Source organism: Lipophrys pholis, assembly GCF_963383615.2.
Source record: "Lipophrys pholis genome assembly, chromosome: 13".
Classification (NCBI taxonomy): Eukaryota; Metazoa; Chordata; class Actinopteri; order Blenniiformes; family Blenniidae; genus Lipophrys; species Lipophrys pholis.
The window spans coordinates 15,571,687-15,585,620 of NC_137632.1; the positions used below are offsets into that span (position 1 = coordinate 15,571,687).

The following is a 13,934-nucleotide window of genomic DNA, read 5'->3' on the forward strand; positions in this document are numbered from 1 at the left end:
TATCCATTGTGCTTACAGTAATAACTGGAATAATATGATACACTCAGTGTTTCTGTCAAACAGAAAAAGCAAGACAAGTGGTTTGTGAAATAACGAGTCCTATTATCCCTTGGTTATGCTTCTTGTAGCATTCTTCATACTCATTCTCTTTACTTTTAGCTGTTGATAATTTCTGACTATTGGATTATAGAGCAGCTGCTCAGTGGAAAAAGCTAATGAAATGTACAGTTTCACCTGGTATTCCTTCAGGCTTTTATCAACATTTGCTTTGTGGTTATTTTATTTCTAAAAGGCTTTTATGTGCTGTGCTGGGAGTTCAAACAAAGCAGTACCTTTAACCTCGTATTTTGATCAAACTCATCAAGAGTTTGAGTTTCAATTATTGTATTGATTATCTATAGATTTTTACTCCAAAGTGAGTCATTGGGTTTGTGACTGTGGACTGACTTTGTCTCGGCTTTGGCACACTCTGCTGGCTGAGTCGAATGAGATCATCGACTAAATGATCACAATACACACTCTCACATTCACAACTACTGACAATTTTAAGCGCACATATTGGCCTCAAATGTTTTTGGACTTTGGGATCAAACACAAATAACTGATCAAAGCCATGCACGCGCAGTCAGAACATGCAAACTCTGGCCTCAAACGGTGCAAGAGCACTACCCATCACACAGTTGACTAAATGCAAGAGATGTCTTTTTAAAGTTTAGGATATCTACGAATGTGATTCTGGTGCTCACTGAGCAGTCACTTTCAAGTGTTGAATCTGCTTGGCTGAAGATGGCAACATCTTTCAAACTCTACCCAGCAGTACGCCGACTGATGTGGGTTCAGAAAAGACCACAGAGGCCCAGAAGGACCCACCCAGCTGGAAGCCTGCGCTTCACTTCCCAACAAACCGGCAGACACACAGATTCAGATGAAAATACACAGAAAGGCAAGAAAGTCATTGCATTTCTAGGAATTTTTAGGGATGAAAATAAACAAGACACAAACAGACTTCACACGGAAGTGTGAACTTTGAACAAATGCGCAGAGTAATCTTTGTAGTTTTGGTGCATTCCTTCCTCAAAGTAATTCTGTGTCTTTATATAGGAATTGCTATACCTGCATTTGGAGATGTGAATGTTGCCAGTTGCATGTTAAGTTGTGTCGCAGAAGATACTAAGAGCATTTGGCTTTGTGGCCACATAGAAAGAAAGGCCCGTAGTTTGTTTCGGTTGGACTTAGGGGCCTTTCTATGTCGAGTTTGCAGCTTTTCCACAGTGTGTATTCTAACTAAAATGCGTGTTTGAGGCTGATTGGTGATTTCATAATGGCTGTAGGTGTGATTGCAAATGTATGATTGCCCCTCTGTATTTGCCTTGTAATGATCTTTTGATTGTTGTCCTTACATAATGAAACATTGACCCTTCAAATACATTCTTTACAACTTACTTTGCTGTTTGTCTGTATAAAATAAGATTTATTCTTTACTAAAGGACAGCACTCTATCAGTTTTTATTACTTGACAAATCAATCATCCAACGTGTACTGGCCATTTCACATTAATTCTGGAGTATCAAGGTCAGATGAAGGTTGCTACATAGAATAAATATGATGAGATCAATTGTAGAGAAAAGCAGTTTATTTCTCTTCATCACAAATTAGATGTTTCAAAGCAGAGAAAAGCAAGAACAAATAGATTATTGGACTCAAGTAAGATGTAAGGCATGTTTGTCTTTATTTGGTCACTCATTTCCTCAATTTTAGCTTTCCCCTGCTCTTTCTCTCACCCCAATTACAGGCCTGCTTCTTTTGTCCTGCTGCCTCCTGGTGTGCATATCCTGTTGGCATAAAGAGCTTGAGCTGCTTGTCCTGTTTGCAGCAAATTGACCGGTGTATTTGTGATGTGTTTTCAGCATGAATCTGTGTTTACGAGACTCTAATTTTTATGTTCTGACAATATAAGGTAAGACATTTTGGCATTTTTCAATGTACAGTACTATATCACTGACATGTGTCAATGACACCTTGCATTTATAGTGGTGACACAACGAGTAACACGGATCAACACTTAGCAGTAAAGCTTTATATATTTAGCTGCACCTCAAACAGGCCAGGCCTGACCCTCCGTTTAAAGGAAATATCTGTTGCTTTGTGCCCTTGAGAATAAAATCATTTATTATTCATCTGAATCTTGATGTCCTCTGATAGCAGTGGATAATTCGATTTCCAAACCTCATTACAGGGATTTTGCAGAGGGAAACATAACCTGACATACGCTTTCATATCTTTCTTTTTCTTTTCTTTTTTCTTTTTTGATTAAGTTGCTTCAATGTGATCCCATCCCATCAGAGTTTAATTCCTCGTCTTTCCTTTTTAATGAATATATCTGTCCTGAGTAATATTCTGCTTTGATTTATATATTTTTTTCAGGCTGAAAAAGTATCTGTCAACAGTCAGCTCCAGGAACATAAAAAAATTAAAGGTGACAGTTGGCAGTTTACTGGCTGATTTTAGTCTCCAAGACAACCGCTTCACATTTTCTTTGTTGCAGACTGTGTGCAGATGTCTGGGTTTGGGGACGAAGCGGGATTAAGGTTTCTTCACAGTTTATAGGTAATCTGAGCCTCTAATAGCAGAACAAGCGTGCACCATAAAGCCACTAACCACAGCAAAAGAACAACATCATTAAAGTATTATTCTTAAGTATTATTATCATGTATCCACTATAGCAGTGGTTTCTAACCTGGGATCCAGGACACCTTGGGGAGGCTTTTGCACGTGGATGAGAGTGGGCATCAATGCCAGCATTTGGCTTCACTGTAATGTTTTGGAAAGTCAGTGATCGGAGAAGGGTTCTCCTTCTTTTCTTATAAGCATATTAGGTGGGCCTGTGAGAAAAAAATGAGTGAATGTTTAGTTAAACAAACGAGAACAGCTCAATACTTTCAATGTTGAATGGATAAATCTCAACGACAGTCTCAAATTTCACACAGCAGAAGCTTGACTGCACAGTATAGATTAAAAAAACATAAAACAAACTAGGCTAAGCTTTTTGTTTATTGTTTACACCTTAGAAATTATATATATATATATATAGAATTTTTTTTCTTCCCCATATTGCATCATGAATACCATTGTTTGATAATTTCAACTTGATAAGCCAAGCCTTCCTGTGCTTCTTTCAGAGCGTGTACCATCCGTACATGTGATCTAAAGTCACTTTTTTTTTTTTAAAAACCAATCGGCCTCGCCCTACAGATGAAATGGAACATTTTGATTTCTGTGACACAGTGACTTAGTTGGGGGGTTAATCTCGAGGCAAATCGCGTGTTAAATCCAGCTTCGTTGTCAAAAACCATTTGATCAGATTAAGACTGGGCCGTGTTAAAACAGCACCAGAAGGGGCAGAAAGCTGTGCAGGGCGACCCGGTGAGGTCCCTTCAGGTGGGAACCAACTGTAAAGGTTAATGTAGACACAGGAGGCAGGATTACTGCTGTGTCAGCAGATCTTCATATCTTGTTCGATATTTTCTCTCACATCCCAGATGTGGTATGATGGTAGTTCATACTAATAACAGTGAGGTCAGACAACAGCAGCACACCAGATGACATTAAAAATACTTATGACAGCCCAAACAAAAATAATTAAATTACAATCTATTTAGTATGGTACTATGCTTAAAATCTCATAAGAAGAAAGGCGCACAAGCAACGTCATAGCCTTGTTAGCTGGTGCGTTTCTAAGCAACTTCTCTGGAAGCATTTCCCACTCAGGTTAAAAAGTCAAAAGATGTCAGTGATGTAGGTTGACTTACACATTTTATTCACAGATGCACTTCACATTTCTGTTATACAGTGGTCTGCCTTTAGGCTGTTGTTGTTGTAATGTGTGAACCTTTGCTTTATTATGTATGACCATCTATTTTCCCGATATTGTGAGTAAGATAATAATGATATTATAATAAAGAAAATAATTTCTGTATCTTTGAAGCAATGGTGGACTTTCATAGAGACATGTTTGTTCACAGGAGGAGCAGTTTTATTCCCCAGTAGCTGTCTGTTGAGTCTTCACTTCTCCCTGTCTGGCATCACTTGGACGAAGCTGCGAAACAATCACAGTTGCTGGATAAATTAGTGGCAGATGGCTTTGCTATGGGAACACTAACTGGTTGAGTTTGCACTCGGACCATCATTAAATACAGGTCATTGACTTAGATGGCAAACATGCTATCTTGTGTTTTATGGCCACTCATCTATCTTCAATGCTTGCCGCAACTTCTCCACCTTTTTAGTGTAAGTCTGGAAACACATTAAAGACGCATTTCTCAGTCTAAATGAAGCATGTCTGACAAACCCACTTAATTACCTTTTAGCTGTTTCTGTTGTTCTGTGATGGCATCGCACTTAATGCTTATCGCCGTGGAAATTCTGCTGATCCCTGAGTCTGTTCTTAGGAGTATCCAAATCACCCTAATTGGACATTTGGACAGCATGTTGGGCTCGGGAACAGAGCAGTTCACGAACACATGCAGTGGTGTTTCCGCACAGATGTTAGTAACAAGGGCAGTGGCAGGATCCTGTTGAAGGAATTATCAAACACAGACACCCTGCACACGCACAGATTAGTGAACATATACCTCTGAGTTACAGCAATAAGTGCTTCCTCTGTTTTTATTTGGTAAGAATCCGCACTTTTTACTGCGTGAGCTCTTCTACATGGAATCTGATTACAATGTGTAATATACAATGTTATCAGTTAATTCGAAGCAGTTAACTGGTGTAGCCTTACTGAATGAATGCATTTCAGTTGCCGGGCAGATTTGGGATGATTGACAGCCTTTTCAGTCATAATTACTTTCCATTACAAATATTTGATACCATAGTTTCCACCATATTTTATTTTGAAAAAAAAAAGACAGAAGCTCTGGGTGTGTTAGTGGATCAGTACATGATTTGATTATGTGATTTAAAGAACTGCGTATTACTTTCTTGGGTGAGAACTCTATAAGCAGAAGGTGAATACAACAATAGATCAGCTCTCACAATCTGTGAAAAGCTGATATCCAATTTCTCGACTTTCAGGAGCAGTAGAATTTTAAGAGTTGTCTCGTGGTAGTTTTTGTCACACAGTAAATAACATATTGTGACTTCCTCTTGTTGTTTTTGCACTTTTCTCTTGACTCGCAGCACCACGCAGCCGCTTCAGGGACTCACGAGTCGAGGCAGTGAATTGTAGAGTCACACCTTCAGATTGTCGAGGAAAGCTTATCCCAAAAGGTGTTGGAGGGAAGACTACAGATTGTTGTAGTAACGTTATTCAGAGGAATTTAAAGAGCGTACACTTCATGAGGTGTAAAGACAGCAAAAGTCTCTTATATGACTTTTCTCCAATGTTGAATCAGACTGAGCAACTTAATCAGATTTCAAATTTGACCTTAAATCTGTAAATCTAAAATTTATCAACAAATTCTTCAACAAATTTGTTTTTTTTTTCTTTATTTAGAAACCCCTCATTTCTTTTCATATCCTCCTCCCACCTCACCTCCGTGCTTCCTGACTGCACTGCTCGATGGATCAGTGATCACATGACAGTACAAAACATCTGCTTTCGAAGACGTTCAGTCCACAATGTTAAGGCAGTGTAACAAACACACTCCACTGCTCTCTGCCGCCATCTGTTTTCACTTCTGCTCCTGATTCCCATTAGCTTGTGTCAACCATGTTTGAGTTTCATTTGCCTTCGAAGAAGAGTAACATCACAATATCGATAGATTATTTCTGTCGATGACATTTAGGTGGCAGTGTATTTGGGTCTTTACGATGACTCGAGAGATTTGTTTGAAGACTTTGTTGAAGTAGTCAGAATTCAGAATGCCGTTGTCATATTGGCGTATTGTCGAATACATTGTATAGGAATTCATCTGCCAGATTAGACAAGAGGCATAATTACTTGTTTGATATTTTTTTCTTTGCTCCTTTTAGCTTGGTTATCACAGGTGATGAGAGGTACAACCAACCAGACATCTTTATTCATGTGATGTGATTGAATATTTATAATTAAGTTCAAATCTATGATTTTCCATGTTAAATGGTGCTATTTATTTATTTATTTTTTGGCAATTGACATTGACTTGAACCAAGTGCCCCCTTGCCGGGTCAACAGCGTCTCCATGTACCGAGGAACTGACTGTCGCTGTTCGCCTAAAGCCAATTAGTATCTGTCTGCTCCTGTCTGCAACGCTGTATCTGATAAATGGAGCTACAGGTTGTGTTTATCCTTTCATGCGTCTCTCTGGTCTGTGCGTGCGTGTGTGTGTGTGTGTGTGTGTGTGTGTGTGTGTGTGTGTGTGTGTGTGTGTGTGTGTGTGTGTGTGTGTGTGTGTGTGTGTGTGTGTGTGTGTGTGTGTGTGTGTGTGTGTGTGTGTGTGTGTGTGTGTGTGTGTGTGTGTGTGTGTGTGTGTGTGTGTGTGTGTGTGTGTGTGTGTGTGACGAGGTGAAGTCAGCAGGGAAGTGTGGAGATGTGTGGAGCGGCTGTTCAGTGAACACAGGGCACATTGCATTAGCACACACACACACACACACACACACAAACTCACACACACACACACACACACTGATCAGATCTTCTTTTCTTTCTTTGTTTCCCTCCTTTGTGCTATTACAGGCTCGCATTGTACTTCCTTTAAGTGCACAATTGATTGCACGCCTCAACCAGTCACTCTCCCCCACTGCTCACTATTTTCTCACCCTCTGCTTTTAACTGTTCATAAGCTCTACACCCTTGTGTGTGTGTGTGTGTGTGTGTGTGTGTGTGTGTGTGTGTGTGTGTGTGTGTGTGTGTGTGTGTGTGTGTGTGTGTGTGTGTGTGTGTGTGTGTGTGTGTGTGTGTGTGTGTGTGCGCTTTAACTGGGGTGCCACCTGCCACTGCACTCCCAAAGTACTCTCAGCCAAATCTAATCTCTCTCGTTCTCCCTCCTTCCTCTCTTTCTCCCCCCTCTTATCCCCTCTCATCCTCCCAGGTCTTGGATGTTACTCTTTCTTCTGAGCTTCAGATACTTCATCTAGCCAGGTGAGTCGATCTCTTTCCCTCGCTCTTTGTGTTGTCTTTGCCCCCCCCCCTCTTTCTCTCTTTCTCTCTCTCTCTCTCTCTCTCTCTCTCTCTCTCTCTCTCTCTCTCTCTCTCTCTCTCTCTCTCTCTCTCTCTCTCTCTCTCTCTCTCTCTCCACTGCATATGCCTTTGGGTGCTGCAAAGATGCTGCGTCACTGTGCTGTTTTCTTATAGACACGCTTGTTGTTTAGCAGAAGAACTAATAGCAGGAAAAAGCAGATGTTCTTCCTTTCGTTCCACCTGTTTCCTCCTCTGTCTGAGTCTGTATGTCATACTTAAATTTGCCTATCAAAATATTATCTAATATAGAAGTTCGGAGCCTTGTTTACAGAATAACATACATTTTGTTTCTCTCACTGAGTAATTATTTTATTGTTCATGGTAGCAACGTGATGTATTAGACGTGTGTGTGTGTGTGTGTGTGTGTGTGTGTGTGTGTGTGTGTGTGTGTGTGTGTGTGTGTGTGTGTGTGTGTGTGTGTGTGTGTGTGTGTGTGTGTGTGTGTGTGTGTGTGTGTGTGTGTGTCTAGACACTGCCATGCAGTAGATCTTTAGACTGGTATAGAACATTTAACGTGGTTCAGGTGCAGCGGACAAAAAGCACATCATTCCTGCCAATTGGGATGCAGTAAATTCACCCTGTTACACTAAATTATTATGTTGTGTCACATCTGCTGACTGTTTTGCCAACTGGAAGTGACAAATCAAAAGGATGGAGAGCAAATTATCACAAGCGCCCCATCTAGACAACAGTGAACTCACCAGCTCCTCGTCTTTTGTTCTCTCATTCCAACTGGATGACATAATCATTTAATTAAACTGGATAACTCCACAAGAGTTTGTTGCTTTGATGCCAACGTGCCATCAGACCTTCTCATTAACTTATTGAATTGATTCTCCCAATTCAACAAAACTCGTATTTAAAGAATGAGTGTTCAAAACATTATTAATAATAATCGTCTTAATTTAAAAGACACCATGTGTCTGCAAGTGCACTGGTGGTGCGACCTGTCTCACAAATATTTTGCAGCCATTCAGACCATTATTTTGGTTTATTGGACCATGTGGTTCGCTGGCTATGACTGTCATCAACTGACCCCATATAAAACTACAGGCCAGTGCTTTCAGGTCATGAGCTCCAACAAGCTGATTGTGTTGTCGGTGTGTATTGAGTGTGACATGCGGATTCACTGAAACTACTTACTAGATTCACATTACATCTTACTTTGAATGTTTCTAAATGTATATTACTTTCTATATTTAGATTTCAACTCGGAGTTGCCAACACATTTTGTTGTGCTTGTGTACAGTGACAATATAAAGAATTATATTATCTTAAACAGCACATATGATCTGCTAATCTTATGATCACATCGAAGCCCTAACGTTTGACTCCTGTAAATCAGATGAAATTGAACTAATAAGACAAAAATATCACTTTGATTCTGACAACATGCAGCTTGTAAATAAAATTTTAAGAAATAAACAATGAAAGTCAATGGTAAATCAAAACAGGTAAAGCAAAGCAAAACAAAAGCCACAGTTTGTTCGATGTGTCTGCAGGGTCATTTGGAAAAACACAGGTTGGTTTCTCCTGCTTTTGCTGTTGTATTTCGGGTTGTGACAGTTCACCTTGTCCACAGTATAGTTCAGACTTTGTTTAACCGAACAGTTGATCAGTTTGGTTAAAAATGTGTGGTTTTCAAAGAAAATTCTTGATTTTGTCAAATAAATGTTGCATTGGAATACCGAAAACATGAACATTAGCTTATAATTGGAGTACTTCTCTAACCAACTCAGAAATCACACCTGCTGGCTTGAGTAAACACAGTGTCGGTGTGAAGTGTTGCCAGTCCTTCCCACAGGAAGGTTCACAAACCACATGTTGCCCACTTAGACTTTGTCGTTATATGTAGCAAGCGTTCAGATTTATCTAGTTACTTTTTGCTTGGAAAAAAAAACCTCTCAGAAACTTTAAAGTCTCATGTTAAAACATGTATTCACACTCACAGAGGCTCAGAAATGTCTTGTACTGAGGTTTTAAACTGTTACGCACAAGTGGAATTATTTTTTACAGATGTGTGAATGTGACTGATAAACTGGTGATAATGTGCCATGTAGGTGAAGGGTAATTACCATTAATTAGATTTTAATTGAAGCATAAAAGAAGGTACACTTTGCGTTATGTTATTTACATTGCAACTTGTTATGGGTTTTCATTTGTTTTGACTTCCTATCACAGAGCAAATGTTTTCAGCTTTAATCAGCTTTGAATGAATTAAGACTCCTAATACTTCTGTAAGATTACTTTCTGTCGTAACAGTATGTTTTCACTCTGACACTTGCAAATCGGTTCCAAAATAGACGAGGCGGAATACGATATGTATTGACTTAAAAAATAAGAAAAATGAATAAATAAAAAAGCTTTTCTTTAAACAGTCATCTCACCAACGACCGTGCATGAATGAACTTCTCCTCATTTTATCTTCTTCACTGCTCCACCGCCGGCCTCTCATGCTGCTACTTCTCGGACCGTCAAAACTCAATAATCAATACCGATCGTTCAGCTCATGTTCCTCTGCTTTGGTCTTTCTCCTTCAAATCTGCAGGCATACAAACAATCCGCCCAGCGGGGGGGCTGTTTGCCACTTTTGAGCAGGGCCAGGTACAGTCACACACCCAGTGAGATCATCTGATGTGAAAAGTCTTGGGCTGGCTCTCCCCTGCTGGCTTCATGAGGGAAAACGTTAGAGGCATTTCCCAGCAGGCCTTTTTGACCTTCTCCTGTTTGTTTAGTCTGTCCTTTCTTGTTTGCGCCTCACCTTGAATCACACACGCTGGTTGCTGAGCAGAACCACAAATGATCCTGACTGACTGGCCGGCATTAAACTTGTATTTCATTTAATTTGCCAGGTCTGATTACATCTATGTTGTTTTCCTTAAAATATGACTTAAAATACTGTTTTACACAAATCTACAAACTATCCGTCACTGACAAGGTTATGACCAAACTTTCAAAAGATATCAGGAGTAAAAAGATCTGACTAGTTCTTTAAAAGATCTCGTTTAAAGGCTTAAATTACTGAAGGTTTGTGCGAGTAAAAATCTGATCTCCCGGTGTGTTTTCAGATTATTTTTTTTTACTATGATGCTTCAATATGTTTTCCAACATCTTCCACCGACACTTTCCTCTTCATGCTATCACATTTTGTTTTGTTGTTGCGAGCGCTCAGCTCTCCATCCGATCTTTGCATGGTGAACCAGGATAATTTACCGTTTTTGTAAAATCGGGCCCTGAGGAATTACTTATTATGCCACTTTGTCTTGAAAAAACACTGAACAGTGTGGATAGATGCCTATTAGACGGTTATTTATTAAAAAAAGATTTTTCTTGACGGACTCCTCAGTTTCATGTCTTATCAAAATTAGATCTCAGAGCTATGGATAATTATTAATGCAAGAATGACAGGACGGGGCAGTTTGGGGTGAAAGAACGGGCAAATGCAACAAAATATAACAAGTATGTGAATAGAGACCTGTAAAGAGCACGCACGCACGCACGCACGCACGCACACACACACACACACACACACACACACACACACACTAGAGAATTTAGAGGGGCAGGTGTAGGAATGGTAGTGTAGATAGTCCATTTCTAACTTGCATATATCCACCTCAGAAGCATGGATCAGCCCAAAGAGTACACACACTAACGTTGGAAAATGTTTTACTTTGACAATATCACTTTAGGTTATTATGGTGTAAATTAAGGAAAATTGATATATTATAAAGATAATAAAGTTACGAATTACTGCCAGCAAAACAAAGTCGTTTCTGATAACAGAGCTCCCGTGTTTCTTTTGACCCTTGCTCAGTCAGGCGTACATGAATGCTGTGTCAACATAGTAGTGTTACTGTAGTGTTGCTGTGAATCATCTGACTGGGTCAGTCTGATGATTCAAAGATCAAGATCATCAAATACTGAATCACTTTATTAGGAATGAGATCCTCCATGGTTGCAGACAGCGGCAAGCAGGCCTCAGAATTATTGCTCACGTTTGTTCAAAACTGATAATTCATCGCAGGTGCTGTGGATAATAATATTGTTGCTCACAGTTGGACTTCTTTTATAAAGCGGTCTGGATGAATGAGTTAGCACAGGATTAATGAGCGTTTTCTTCCGTCTGTAAACAAGAGTTCATTTTAGCTTCAGATACAGCAGCTCTTCAACTGTTACTCATGACTAAAGTAATAATTGTAATTGTTGCTGCATTAATAAGTCTATGGAAGTATTCAGTTGCTGCCAAACATAGTGGTGCTGTTCAGTTCAACACCTTCATTGTCATTGTAAGCTGTGAAAACCATGTGTTTTAAGTAACAACTCATTAAAAAGAGATGGGAACAGAGAGATACCATGTTCACTAAGATCAAGTCTCACATTTATGCCTTTTAAGTAATCAAACTCTTGCTGAAAATGTGGAATAGATAAAGTGCAGAAAAGATAAATAGATAATTGTGGCAGTATTATCAATTTCTGCTGAGCACAGACGTTACAGTGACAGTAGATTCTAACAAACACAAATCTACATAATCTCCACAGAATACCATCAAAATGACTTTTCCTGAACCTATGGAAGGAACCAGTTCAGAAAACATTGCAATAATAGTTTTATCACATTAGAGCATCTCAAAGTTCTTCCCAGTGTTTTCTACTCTCTGTGCCGATTGAATCTCACTTTTTTTTTAATGTGAGCAAATCTTTCCCACAGCCATAGTATTAAAACTAAGGAGAGTGAGGCTGACGGGACCTAATGTTCACATTGTCAGCTGCTGCAGCGGTGACGTAATGGTCCAGACTCCCCCCGTTTGTCATGCCCGACTCATTCATATCCTCTTCTGTCTCTTTCTCCCTCCTCCACCGCGTCGTTTCATCTCCTGTTCTCTTGTTTATTTTCCTCACTCAGATACACAACTGATTCATAGGCCTTTTGTTCACCTTGTTTTTCTGCTATTGTCAAGGGGCTGATACATGGCAGGAATGATAATGAAATGTACGCACATTAAAGGATGTGTGTTTTTGTATTAGGTGAGAGCCGTATGATTCAACATAGAACTTGACACTCGCAACAATCAGATGAGAAGGCTGATGTTTCTCATGTTACAGAAAACACAGAAAGCAACAGTTTATACCTGGATGTCAGAGCCAGTTTTCCTCTTTGTTTGACTTTATGCTGACAGGCTGAGTGCAAGACAGCTCAGCTCTGTTTGCCGAGGCCGACATTCATTGTGTTCAAAGTACTTTGAATAAATAAGACGGGAAACATGTAAACAGACGGATGTGCACGCTGACCTGGATACCTTGGATCTCAGATCAGCTCAATAGTACAGTGAACCGTTCAGATAATGGATCAAACCATGAGATGCAATTGCTCCGTCCATGTCAGATTGATTCGTCGTGAGGAATGAGTTTAATCCTGCCATCCTCATTATCATTCTGTTAGTTGTGTTTCGTGTGCAATCAGAAACATAAACAACTCACGTGATACAGACAAAAGATTCTTCTTTTTTTTTTTTTTTTTTTATGTGATTGCTGAGTTGGAGACACTCTTGCATTATTTGTTTTTGGACACTTTCAGAGTCAATGTGTCATTATGTGCAGATCATTAGGAGTTTTCTCAAAACCTTTCTGTTTCCTCAATCCTCCTTCACACCGGTCACCTCCTCACTGACCCCCCCTCTTCTCTCACCTGCTCGCTTCATCCTCCTTTCTCTGTAGAACTATCATCTCTCCTAAATACACGTCTAAACCATCTCAACTTTATTTCTCTGTCTTTTCCACCAAACTGACTCCAAGGTGGTCATTATACTTTGACACCCTGATGGAATAATTTGAGAGCCCTTTTCACCTACACTCTCTTTTCCTTTGTAATAATTGTATCCCTGTTCTCTGGGTCATGAGTTGTAACTGAAAGTAGGTTGAGAATGAGCTCATTGAGCAAACTGATTATAATAATATAATAATAATTAAAGGATGGGGATGTTGTGTTTTTGTTGTTGGACTCATTGTTTTGAAATAAAGGACACAGTTCAGTTTCTTTATAGATGCCATATACAGTACCTTTGTTTTTATTGATAGTAAGATTGCCACCTGCTGTAGATGTGTCTTGGTATTGCCTACAAAGGAGAATCAGCCAGTCGGCCATATAAAATAATACGTACTCTAAATCTTAACATATATCATTTCAACGCTTCACTTCCAGACAGACTGCTATGGCAGGGAGCTGCTGATCCACTGCTGGCTCTGTGAGAGGCCGAGTTGTCTTGCAGTCCTAAAGTTAGTAGTGCGATCTTCATTTTAACCCGTGTATGTGCCCTTGTGCAGGACACTGAACCCAATGTCCGGGCTGTGCATGGCATCTACAAAGAATGGGAGATGTGATGGCTCATGTAAAGTGATCAGAGTTTGCTGAAGTGGTAGAATGTGTTGTGCAAGTAAAACCCATTCACCACCTCCTTTGGTCATAGTGTCACACAGTAACACAGACTTACCAAAGTCACACAATAACAGACACATCTTTCTACTGGAGGCAACAGTACAACAAATCTGTATTCAATGGAGTTAAATTACAGTTGTACTTTATGGACACAGGTTTCATGGATGAAAACAGTAAAGCCGAAACATTTAAAACATGTCTTTATCTCAACATTTAAAGATTTACATGGGGCTTGCTTTTTGTTGGTGTAAAACTCAACTCGGTCTTCACTAAGAGTTTGATGTATGCAGACACATCTTTTACATTTTCCAGAAGGCCACAGCACCCAATAATTCA

At 39.7% G+C, this 13,934-nt stretch overlaps 1 protein-coding gene across 1 annotated transcript in view; it reads left to right on the forward strand.

Annotated features, from left to right (window-relative positions):
* The window catches only part of map2 (microtubule-associated protein 2), an 89,086-nt gene that overhangs the window by 16,805 nt on the left and 58,347 nt on the right, over positions 1 to 13,934 (forward strand). Inside the window, exon 2 of the mRNA XM_080478793.1 lies at positions 7,014 to 7,063. The gene's annotated coding sequence lies outside the window, so the exon portion shown is untranslated. The remainder of the gene's footprint in view (positions 1 to 7,013; positions 7,064 to 13,934) is intronic.